This window comes from Cyclopterus lumpus, chromosome 17, assembly GCF_009769545.1.
Source record: "Cyclopterus lumpus isolate fCycLum1 chromosome 17, fCycLum1.pri, whole genome shotgun sequence".
Taxonomy (NCBI): Eukaryota; Metazoa; Chordata; class Actinopteri; order Perciformes; family Cyclopteridae; genus Cyclopterus; species Cyclopterus lumpus.
The window spans coordinates 970858-984487 of record NC_046982.1 but is presented as its reverse complement, the minus strand read 5'-3'; the positions used below and the strand labels follow the sequence as shown (position 1 = coordinate 984487).

At 38.7% G+C, this 13630-nt stretch overlaps 1 non-coding gene across 1 annotated transcript; it reads left to right on the top strand.

The window, feature by feature from the left end:
* Nucleotides 1-440: 440 nt before the first annotated feature.
* Nucleotides 441-647, top strand: LOC117747126. Its single transcript, XR_004611378.1, has one exon. It is a non-coding gene; the product is annotated as a small nucleolar RNA U3 (small nucleolar RNA).
* Nucleotides 648-13630: the final 12983 nt, after the last annotated feature.

Below are 13630 nucleotides of genomic sequence, written 5' to 3'. Positions count from 1 at the left end.
TTTCTGTAGATGGCATTTCCCTGGCATCCAACACCACTGGTGTCTGATGCTGGTGAGCCGGCCTCCCGCGTTGGCCCTGCTGATGCCCCCCCCCCCCCTCCTCTCTACCTCCTTATGTTTCATGGATTGGAGTTCCATTCATACATTGTCATATTCATGTAATGTGTTTATGTAACTTTGTAAATGCTGTTCATTCTGTACACATGACATCTATTCTTCTGTCCATCCGGGGAGAGGGATCCTCCTCTGTTGCTCTCCTGAAGGTTTCTTCACTTTTTTCCCTGTCAAAGGTTATTTTTGGGGAGTTTTTCCTCATTCGATGTGAGGTCCTGGGACAGGGATGTCGTATGTGTACAGATTGTAAAGCCCTCTGAGGCAAATTTGTAATTTGTGATATTGGGCTATACAAAATAAACTGAATTGAAATTGATTTGAAATTCAAGACTGTCAGGGATCATTTCTGACTTGAGAACTGTGTTCCCAAACCGTTTGGGCTCACTAACCACGATGAAGAGATGGTGAAACTCATGAAACTCTTTCCTGAGTGTGAAGTGGGCACACAGTCATGATTCATATGCTGTTTGCCTTTGAGGACCGTTCTTTGTCTCCTTTGGGGGCTTTGAGGGGAAGAGGATGTGCGGAGTGGATTTCTATTACTGTTCAAATGTAATACTGATACACCTAGAAGTAGTTAAGTCACAGTTCTATATGGATATCTCACAATTTGAACTATATTTCAAGAATGCTTGAGTGCAAATTCTAACCCAGTGGTTCTCAAAAGGTGGGGCGCGCCCCTCTAGTGGGGCACAGGAGGACATGCAGAAAGACCTTTATTGAGAACTTCAAGTTCATAGTACACAGACATAAAACATGTTACAATATCAGTATCTTCGTGTACATGTTTACGTTACGTGTATATATATATATTTATATATATATATATATATATATATATATATATATGTATATATATATATACATATACATGTATATATAGATATACAGTATATAAGCTCAACATTAAGCATGGATTGAGATCGGCTTTTCAGCTGTTGCCCTTCAAAACAAGAGCTCAACATTGAGAAAGCAGGCTCATTGCATCCACTAATACTGATAAAACATGACACACATATCTGCACTAATTTAGTTTTGTCCAGGTTGCACGTTATTGTTTTGAAAATGTAAGCATTGTAAAACTCTTTATTGCCAAATATTTGAACTTGTTTAGTTTAGTTTTTCACAGGTTATTGTTATTATCTTGAAAAGATATCCAGTGCAAAACAGGTTAATTGCAGCCACAATAAGCTATTTCTTTGCCAGAACTAGTGGTTATTTCTTTCATGGTGGATGGCGGAAATGATTACTGTTTCTATGGAGTAAAGCCACAGAGATAAGCCACGCCCCCTCTAAGGCACCAATGAAGCGAATTAGTTGAACTAGTCGGGCGAGTAAACTCACACCAGTAAAGCGTTGCGAATATTCACAATGCTTTTGGTGTGAACGTAGCATAAAAATTCTTTTGTACGATGAGTGCTCCTTTAAATCTATGAAATTATGGTAATGATTATCATGCAAGTCCAGCCCCCACAAATAGGATAAGCTGTTATGGATGAATGGATCATTATGCAAGTGGACAAGATATATTTCTGAAGAATGCTGTAGTAATTAGACTGATATGGACCAATAAAGCCCAGATGTATCTTGCAAATTAGGGCTGAAACCTGATAAATGGTGTTCTGTGGGCCAATGTGGATATACTGTGTATTTCCCTGTTTTAGGTTTATGACCAATATTCATTTCATGACAAATGTTTTTCTCAGTAAACGGAATATCTGTTGAAAGTGGAAAAGGCCGAGTTGACAATAAAAAAAATGATAGCTGCTCACTAGATGGCAGTAAAAATGAAGTTACAGAGCACGCAGCAGCGTTGGTGTGGCATTTGGGTCTGTTGCAACTCCTGTTTGCTGGGAATTAAAATTGACATAATATTTATGCCCGCTTCCCAAGAGAACTGCTTGCTCCAGATCTGTAAAGTAATGGTCAGCTCTTCTTCTTCTGTCTCCTCATTGGGCCTTTTCCCTTATGCTCCCCTATCCAAAAACGCACAGACAGAAATATCCTGTCATTTTTCAAAATAAAACATCTTCAGACCTTGATAATTAATCATTTTCATTCATTCTTTCTGTGCGGCTCGGTACCAAAGGACCCACGGGCCGGGACCGCTGTTCTATACAATTCAATTCATTTTGTATAGCCCAAAATCATAAATGTGCCTCACAGGGCTTTACAAGCTGTACACATACAACCAAACATCTTATGTGTAATTCATGGCACAATTCAAACATATATGTTTGACTATTCCGACCGTGGATATTTTTCAGAAAAAAGGCCGGGACTTTCTCTTCAGACTGAGGGATTCCGTCCAAAAGGTTTAACGACAATTTTCTTGACACAAAGTTCACCGCTGTCCCATTCCAAGCTGCTATGAGTAAACCGGCCCTCTTAAAGATGAGGTCATCTCCTCAATGAGTTCATCTCCTCCAGACCCACTTCCTGTTCCACGCTGATATTTAGTGGAAGACTGGTGGATTCAAATGTCAGCTTAAACATGCATTCTGAGAACTTTACTGCTGCAAAGTATAACTTAAATTCTTAAATGAGGTGACTGTGTCTGCCTCCAGGACTGAAAGTGGAAGCTGGTTCCATAAAAGAGGAGCTTGATAACTGAAGGCTCTTGCTCCCATCCTACTTTTTAGGACTCTAGGAACCACAAGTAGCCCCGCATTTAGTGAGCGCAGCTCTCTAGTGGGGCAATATGGTACTACAAGCTCCTTAAGATATGATGGTGCATCACCAATCAAGGCTTTGTAGGTGAGGAGAAGAATTTTAAATGTGATTCTTGATTTTACAGGGAGCCAGTGTAGAGCAGCTAATACAGGAGTCATGTGATCTCTTTTCTTAGTTTTTGTGAGTACACGAGCTGCAGCATTCTGGATCAACTGGAGGGATTTAAGAGACTTATTAGAGCAGCCTGATAATAAGGAGTTGCAGTAATCTAGTCTGGAAGTAACAAACGTGTGAACCAGCTTTTCTGCATCTTTTTGAGACAAGATGTGCCTGATTTTTGAAATGTTACGAAGATGAAAAAAATCAATACAAGTGTACATTTCTTTTCTTTTTTTCTTAACCATTCACACATTGATGGGAGGAGCCACCTGCACATTAGGACTAACTAACATTCACACACATTAATACACGATAGAACACGACAGGGCCAATTTTGGGGTTAAGTGTCTTGGCAAGGACACATCGACATGGGCCAGCAGAGCCGGGGATCGAACCGCTGATCCTCTGGTTGAAGGACGAACGCTGAGCCACAGTCGCAGGACCAGACTCCCCGATTGGCCTCCACACCTGACTGCAACCCTGGCAGCCCAGTTACAGTCACTCCAACCAGGAGCATGGTAAGAACACCAAGAACCTGAACGCCACACACCTATTTTAACACTTTATCGATACGTTTCTTTCATCATCTCCCAGACAAGCGTTTTATTCAGAGTCCATTGTACATTTGTATACTCTTATCCAAGTTACATTTAATAATAGCATAAAATGGGGGGTCGGCGTGAAGATGGCGGAGTGAGCAGTCACGTAGTTTTGAGCTCTCTCAACTCGGCAACGATAAACCCTCAAAAATCATAATTTAAATAAATAAATCCAATATAATATAGAAGGGAATACATAAAGAGGTCGTATATACAAATAAAACCAAGTCAGAGGTGATAAAAAAGGAAGAAAATTGAATAAAATGCTGACAAGGAAGTGCGGGAGAAAGCGCCGCGACCGCAGAGAGGGAAAAGATACAAGACCGGGCAGAATGACAACAGGTGACCCGAAGCAAGACGGGGAGGACGGCGGCGGCTGCTGCCAGGGAGAAGCTGAAGGGCTTTCAAAGAGGGAAATGAGTCTGATGCTGTCCTGAAGGATGTTTTAAGGGACACGGAACCCAGCTGGATGGACTATGAGGCATGTCAACGGACCTCTGCTAAATACAAGGTAACTGAAGCCGAGTGAGAGAGACTGAAACCACAGAGTTGGACATATCTAGACTGAGAGGAGCCCTACAGAATGGGTTGGAGTTCAGGTCTAGCGAGGGGCCCTTTCTGAGAGGAAGGATTCCCCCTCAACCTACCAACGGGACTTGGGGGAGACGACTTCCCCCCTTTTGGAAGAAGGTTGTATTTTGTTTTATTGCTTATTATAATTTCATGTTATGTTTTATTGCACGTTATGCAATGGTAAATGTTCCTTGTGTATTCAACCTACTGTTATTCAGGTCGCTTAATAGGGTTATTGACTTAGGACTAGATGGGTACGACTGTTAGACTGGTGTCACTTAACGTTAATGGACTGAATACCCCCAAGAAGAGAGACAAAGTTATGACGAAATTAAAGAAGGACGGAGCCCAAATTATATATCTGCAGGAGACTCACCTTAACAAAGTAGAACATGACAAGTTAAAGAGATACGGTTATAGAAATCTGTACAGTAGTTCTTTTAAGGGAGGTCCCAGAAGGGGTGTGACGATTATGATAACAAATCAGATGCAATTCAAATACGAAAAAGAGATAAGGGATAGGGAGGGAAGATATATTATTATGAAAGGGAAGCTTGACAATGTGAAGGTTACTCTGGTGAATGTGTATGCGCCCCCAGACTGTGATAAACATTTTTTTAGATTGCTATTCGATGTTATCGCAGCTGAAACAGAAGGGATCCTAATTTGTGGGGGGGATTTGAATGTAGTTTTAAATTATAACATGGACACTACGAGCCTCAAAAAATCAAAAATACAAATATCAAAATACGTAAATACATTATTGGAGGAGATGGGACTGGTCGATATATGGAGGTACCTTCACCCGCTAGAGAAGGATTTTACACACTATTCAGCGGTGCATAAAGTACATTCTAGAATAGATTACTTGTTTGTGGATCCAGGAAATGCAGATGTGTCCGATCGTAACTCTTTGTGCCTTGTCATGGGCATCAGTAACCGAAGAAGAATAACTAATTGGAGATTGAATGTGGGTCTACTGAATAATGAACAAAGGAAGGACAAATTCAAATCGGAAATACAGAACTACGTTACGGAAAATGACAATGGGATGGTGGAGCCAACGATGGTTTGGGACTCCTTGAAGGCAGTTATGAGAGGCAGATTAATCTCGGAATCAACCTACGCAAAAAAAATGAAATTAGAAACGTATACGAAAAATACAGAAAAACTGAGAATTGGAAGTCAGAATTCGGCGGGCCTGGACACACAAAAGAAAATGAAACACATAAAACTAGAGATAGATAAACATCTAATAGAGGAGATGGAGCGGAAGATTCTGTTCTGTAAGCAAAGTTATTATGAGATAGGCCCGAGAGCCACTAAATTATTGGCAAGACGGACCCGTAAGCCACTCGCAACTAATCAAATCCATAAAATTAGGGACCCCCTTACGAACATAACAGAGCCAGAAGATATAGAAAAAACATTCCAGAGATATTATGAGGAGTTATATACACAGCCAAAGTCTGCACAAAGAGAGGAGATGAATTCCTTTTTAAACACACTAGACCTACCAAAGATAGGACAGACACAGAATGATACCCTAACAAGGGATATTTCAATAGACGAGGTAGTGGGGGCAATAAACAGATTGAAAAATGGGAAATCTCCGGGGAGTGATGGATATCCGGCGGAATGGTATAAAACATTCAAAGACGAACTGACTCCGCTGTTAGTTAAATCGTTTGATTGGACATTACAAAAAGGCAAATTGCCACCAACATGGACAGAAGCAATAATAACGGTCATACCTAAACCAGGGAAAGATAGGGAATTATGCGGAAATAATCGACCAATATCATTACTAAATGTGGACTACAAAGTATATACATCTATTATTGCTAGACGACTACACGACTTTACACGGGATTTGATTGACGAGGACCAAACAGGATTTGTGAGCGGGCGACAGACGCACGATAACATTAGGAGGACTCTGCACATCATAGATCAGGCAAACAAACAGAAAAGAAACACGATTCTGGTGAGCAGTGTTCACAGTGTTAGAGAAGTTTGGATTCAACGATAAATCAATACAGATTATTCAGACTTTATATCAACGGCCTACAGCTAGAATCAAAATAAATGGAAGCCTATCTAACAAATTCGAGCTACAGAGATCAACCAGACAGGGATGCTGTTCGCAGACTTTATTGAACCACTGGCCCAAGCCATACGCGACAATAGGCGAATACAAGGGGTGACACGGAGTGGAACATAAGGTCGGCCTCTTCGCAGATGACGTCATTGCATTCCTTGAACGGCCTTGTGAATCGTTGCCTGAATTGTTAGACCTCTTGAACGCATATGGACAGCTATCAGGATATAAGATAAACATAACTAAAACCCAAGTGCTCACTATCAATTATACACCACCAAAGGAGATCAGGGAAAAATACAATTTAAATTGGAATCTAAAGAAAATTAACTATTTAGGGGTAGAAGTTACTAGGAATTTATCAGGACTATATAGGGCAAATTATGATAGGATTAACCGAGAATTATTAAAAGATATACATAGATGGACCACCCTAACATTGGATTTTAGCTCAAGGATTGAATTAATAAGAATGAATGTATTACCCAGACTTTTGTATTTGTTTCAAGCATTACCAATACAGTTACCTCAAACACAATTCATAGCATGGGACAGGATGATATCCAGATTCATTTGGGGGGGGGGGAGAGGCCAAGAGTGAGATTCAGAACTCTCCAGCTAAAGAGGGAGAAGGGGGGCCTGAGCCTGCCGAACCTGAAAGAATACTTCCACGCGGCCCAGCTGAGATATGTGTAAACTGGACTATGAAGCAAAATCGAAAGAAATGGAAAAATCATTTGGAATGTGTCCGATACAGAGTATAATAGGAGATAAAAAAACATTTAAGTAGGTTAGAAATCAAATGGATTCGATCACAAAATTTACCTTGGAATTATGGTTCAAATTACATAATAAGGCGGAGAAGAACGCACATTTATTGAAATGGGTGGCTTTTGATAGCAGTTTTAAACCAGCTGGGCGCGGTGGGGGGAGAAGGGCATTACGGCATGATGCACACTGGGGGAAAAAGGAGGATAAGGAGTTTAAGACTTGAAAACAAAATATGACCTGGATTGGCGGGAATTTTACAAATATTTACAGGTACGGGATTATTATGGGAAACGGATTGAACAGGAGCTCTCTAGAAGTGAACAAGGTGGTACAAGTAATGATTGATGCATATAAAGGGAACCGGGTTAGGACTATAACTACACAAAAACGCAACAGGGTATATAAAAGAAAAATGGGAAAGAGAATTTTATATGGAAATATCTGAAAATGAATGGGATAACATGTGGGAAAAACACAAGACAACAACCTGTTCACGAGCCTGGAGAGAGTTTTTCTGGAAAAATCGAATACGGTTCTTTATCACACCTAAAATATCAAATAATTATTCTGAAACAAGAAAGTCATGTTGGAGAAATTGTGGGTCATCTGAAGCCAACCATGCACATATATTCTGGAATTGTCACAAAATAATAGGGTTTTGGGGAATAGTCCATAGGATAACACAAGATATTCTGGGATACAAATTTCAAATGAATCATAAACTGATGTATCTGTGTATGCACACAGAGAATGATGTACATGATGGGGACTTGTATCTATTCAAGATACTCATGGTTGCAGGTAAAAAGGCCATTACAGACTGAAGTTCTGCCTCTGTATATAGATCTCAGTGTGTATATTTATGTATACATGTGTGTGTATATGTCTTAGTATTACTGGATCTCAGTGTATATATGTGTGTATATATGTCTTAGTATTACTGGACCTCAGTGTGTATATTTATGTATATATGTGTGTATATGTCTTAGTATTACTGGACCTCAGTGTATATATTTATGTATATATGTGTGTATATGTCTTAGTATTACTAGATCTCAGTGTGTATATTTATGTATATATGTGTGTATATAAGTCTTAGTATTACTGGATCTCAGTGTATATATGTGTGTATATAAGTCTTAGTATTACTGGATCTCAGTGTGTATATTTATGTATATATGTGTGTATATATGTCTTAGTATTACTGGATCTCAGTGTGTATATTTATGTATATATGTGTGTATATTTGTCTTAGTATTACTAGATCTCAGTGTGTATATTTATGTATATATGTGTGTATATATGTCTTAGTATTACTGGATCTCAGTGTATATATGTGTGTATATATGTCTTAGTATTACTGGATCTCAGTGTGTATATTTATGTATATATGTGTGTGTATATGTCTTAGTATTACTGGATCTACTTTACTTTACAAAAAAGATAGACGACATACGCTCTTCATTTACTAATCCATCTTCCATAACTACACCTCCAGTAACTTCACCTTCTTCCCCCTTGTTTTCCTCTTTTATCCCCCTGTCTCCTAATCAAGTTCTTACCTTGGTAACCTCTGCCCGCCCAACCACCTGCCCCCTTGACCCCATCCCGTCTCACATTCTCCAGTCTATTGCTCCGGACCTTCTTCCCTTTCTCACCCATCTTATTAACACCTCCCTCTCAACCGGCTGTTTCCCTAACTCTCTGAAGGAGGCGGAGTCAACCCTCTCCTGAAGAAACCCACTCTCGACCCATCTGAAGTCAATAACTACAGACCTGAAGTCAACAACTACAGACCTGTCTCTCTCCTCCCCTTCCTTTCCAAAACTCTAGAGCGAGCTATCTTTAACCAAGTCTCCTCCTTTCTTCACTGTAACAACCTTCTAGACCCCCACCAGTCTGGATTCAAGACAGGCCACTCAACAGAGACTGCCCTCCTTGCTGTCTCTGAGCAGCTTCACACTGCTAGAGCAGCCTCTCTCTCCTCTGTCCTTATCCTTCTAGACCTTTCCGCTGCCTTTGACACAGTGAACCACCAGATCCTCATGTCCTCCCTCCAGGACCTGGTATCTCTGGCACCGCGCTCTCACTCTTCTCATCCTACCTCACCGACCGCTCTTACCGGGTAACCTGGAGAGGATCTGTGTCTGAGCCTTGTCCTCTGACTACTGGGGTCCCTCAGGGTTCAGTCCTTGGTCCTCTTCTCTTCTCTCTGTACACCAACTCTCTTGGCTGTCATTCGCTCGCATGGCTTCACCTACCACAGCTACGCTGACGACACCCAACTGATCCTCTCGTTTCCCCAATCTAAAACACAGGTAGCAGCACGAATCTCTGCCTGTCTGACTGACATCTCTCAGTGGATGTCTGACCGACATCTCTCAGTGGATGTCTGACCGACATCTCTCAGTGGATGTCTGTCTGACATCTCTCAGCGGATGTCTGTCTGACATCTCTCAGTGGATGTCTGACTGACATCTCTCAGTGGATGTCCGCTCACCACCTGAAAATTAACCCGGACAAGACTGAACTTCTCCTCCTTCCAGGAAAAGGCTCTCCCACCCACGACCTGTCTATTAACTTCAACAACTCAGTGCTGGCTCCGACTCCGACTGCCAGGAACCTCGGAGTGACGCTCGACAGTCAACTCTCCCTGACTGCCAACATCACCATGACAACACGCTCCTGTAGATACATGCTGTACAACATCAGGAGAATACGACCCCTTCTCACTCAGAAGGCGGCACAGGTTCTGGTCCAGGCTCTGGTCATCTCACGGCTGGACTATTGCAACTCCCTCCTGGCAGGTCTACCTGCTAATGCCATTCGACCTCTACAGCTCATCCAGAATGCAGCTGCTCGACTGGTCTTCAACCTCCCGAAATTTACCCACACTACTCCGCTCCTCCGCGACCTTCACTGGTTACCGGTGGCCGCCCGCATCCGCTTCAAAACATTGGTACTTGCGTACCGTGCTGCGAACAGATCGGGTCCGGTCTACATCCAGGACATGGTCAAACCGTACAGCCCAGCCCGTTCACTTCGCTCAGCTTCTGCCAATCGGCTTGTAGCTCTTTCACTTCGAGCTAAATCACGACTGTTTGCTGTGCTGGCTCCTCATTGGTGGAACGAGCTCCCCATTGACATCAGGACAGCAGAAAGTCTCTACATCTTCCGTCGCAAACTAAAAACACATCTTTTTCGACTATACCTTGAATAGGGAGGGTAGAGCCGTAGTAGCACTTAAATGTCCCTTACCGATAGCACTTTGTTGTTCAGCACTTTAGTAGCACTTAAATGGCACTTACGGATAGTATTCTGTAGTTTAACGTTATTGAAGAAATTGTACTTGCTTAATTCTTGTTGTTCTGAGTTTGGACTCATGGTTTAATGCACTTATTGTAAGTCGCTTTGGATAAAAGCGTCAGCTAAATGACATGTAATGTAATGTAATGTAATGGATCTCAGTGTGTATATTTATGTATAAATGTGTGTATATATGTCACAGTATTACTAGATCTCAGTGTGTATATTTATGTATATATGTGTGTGTATATGTCTTAGTATTACTGGATCTCAGTGTATGTATATACAACTGATCCTATTATTACTGGACCTCAGTGTGTATATTTATGTATATGTGTGTATATGTCTTAGTATTACTGGACCTCAGTGTGTATATTTATGTATATATGTGTGTATATATGTCTTAGTATTGCTGGATCTCAGTGTATATATGTGTGTATATATGTCTTAGTATTACTGGATCTCAGTGTATATATGTGTGTATATATGTCTTAGTATTACTGGATCTCAGTGTATATATGTGTGTATATATGTCTTAGTATTACTGGACCTCAGTGTGTATATTCATGTATATGTGTGTATATGTCTTAGTATTACTGGACCTCAGTGTGTATATTTATGTATATATGTGTGTATATATGTCTTAGTATTACTGGATCTCAGTGTATATATGTGTATATATGTCTTAGTATTACTGGACCTCAGTGTGTATATTCATGTATATGTGTGTATATGTCTTAGTATTACTGGACCTCAGTGTGTATATTTATGTATATATGTGTGTATATATGTCTTAGTATTACTGGATCTCAGTGTATATATGTGTGTATATGTCTTAGTATTACTGGACCTCAGTGTGTATATGTGTGTATATATGTCTTAGTATTACTGGATCTCAGTGTGTATATTTATGTATATATGTGTGTATATGTCTTAGTATTACTGGACCTCAGTGTGTATATGTGTGTATATATGTCTTAGTATTACTGGATCTCTGTGTATATATGTGTGTGTATATGTCTTAGTATTACTGGATCTCAGTGTATATATGTGTGTATATATGTCTTAGTAATACTGGATCTCAGTGTATATATGTGTGTGTATATGTCTTAGTATTACTAGATCTCAGTGTGTATATTTATGTATATATGTGTGTATATATGTTGTAGTATTACTAAATCTCAGTGTGTATTTTTATGTATATATGTGTGTATATATGTCTTAGTAATACTGGATCTCAGTGTATATATGTGTGTGTATATGTCTTAGTATTACTGGACCTCAGTGTGTATATGTGTGTGTATACGTCTTAGTATTACTGGATCTCAGTGTATATATGTGTGTGTATATGTCTTAGTATTACTAGATCTCAGTGTGTATATTTATGTATATATGTGTGTGTATATGTTGTAGTATTACTAAATCTCAGTGTGTATATTTATGTATATATGTGTGTATATATGTCTTAGTATTTCTAGATCTCAGTGTGTATATTTATGTATATATGTGTGTGTATATGTCTTAGTATTACTAGATCTCAGTGTATATATGTGTGTGTATATGTCTTAGTATTACTGGACCTCAGTGTGTATATGTGTGTATATATGTCTTAGTATTACTAGATCTCAGTGTATATATGTGTGTGTATATGTCTTAGTATTACTGGACCACAGTGTGTATATGTGTGAGTATATGTCTTAGTATTACTGGACCTCAGTGTGTATATGTGTGTATATATGTCTTAGTATTACTGGATCTCAGTGTATATATGTGTGTGTATATGTCTTAGTATTACTGGATCTCAGTGTGTATATGTGTGTATATATGTCTTAGTATTACTGGATCTCAGTGTATATATGTGTGTGTATATGTCTTAGTATTACTGGACCTCAGTGTGTATATTTATGTATATATGTGTATATGTCTTAGTATTACTGGATCTCAGTGTATATATGTGTGTATATATGTGTGTATATATGTCTTAGTATTACTAGATCTCAGTGTATATATGTGTGTGTATATGTCGTAGTATTACTAGATCTCAGTGTGTATATTTATGTATATATGTGTGTGTATATGTCTTAGTATTACTAGATCTCAGTGTGTATATTTATGTATATATGTGTGTGTATATGTCTTAGTATTACTAGATCTCAGTGTGTATATTTATGTATATATGTGTGTGTATATGTCTTATTATTACTGGACCTCAGTGTGTATATTTATGTATATATGTGTGTATATATGTCTTAGTATTACTGGATCTCAGTGTATATATGTGTGTATATATGTCTTAGTATTACTGGATCTCAGTGTGTATATTTATGTATATATGTGTGTATATATGTCTTAGTATTACTAGATCTCAGTGTGTATTTGTGTGTGTATATGTCTTAGTATTACTAGATATCAGTGTGTATATGTGTGTGTATATGTCTTAGTATTACTGGATCTCAGTGTATATATGTGTGTGTAAATGTCTTAGTATTACTGGATCTCAGTGTGTATATTTATGTATATATGTGTGTATATATGTCTTAGTATTACTAGATCTCAGTGTGTATATGTGTGTGTATATGTCTTAGTATTACTGGATCTCAGTGTATATATGTGTGTGTATATGTCTTAGTATTACTGGATCTCAGTGTATATATGTGTGTGTATATGTCTTAGTATTACTAGATCTCAGTGTGTATATTTATGTATATATGTGTGTGTATATGTCATAGTATTACTAGATCTCAGTGTGTATATTTATGTATATATGTGTGTATATATATCTTAGTATTACTAGATCTCAGTGTGTATATTTATGTATATATGTGTGTATATATGTCTTAGTATTACTAGATCTCAGTGTGTATATGTGTGTGTATATGTCTTAGTATTACTGGATCTCAGTGTATATATGTGTGTGTATATGTCTTAGTATTACTAGATCTCAGTGTGTATATTTATGTATATATGTGTGTGTATATGTCATAGTATTACTAGATCTCAGTGTGTATATTTATGTATATATGTGTGTATATATGTCTTAGTATTACTGGATCTCAGTGTGTATATTAATGTGTGTTTATATGTCTCAGTATTACTGGATCTCAGTGTATATATGTGTGTATATATGTCTTAGTATTACTGGATCTCAGTGTGTATATTTATGTATATAAGTGTGTATATATGTCTTAGTATTACTAGATCTCAGTGTGTATATGTGTGTGTATATGTCTTAGTATTACTGGACCTCAGTGTGTATATTTATGTATATATGTGTGTATATATGTCTTAGTATTACTGGATCTCAGTGTATATATGTGTGTATATATGTCTTAGT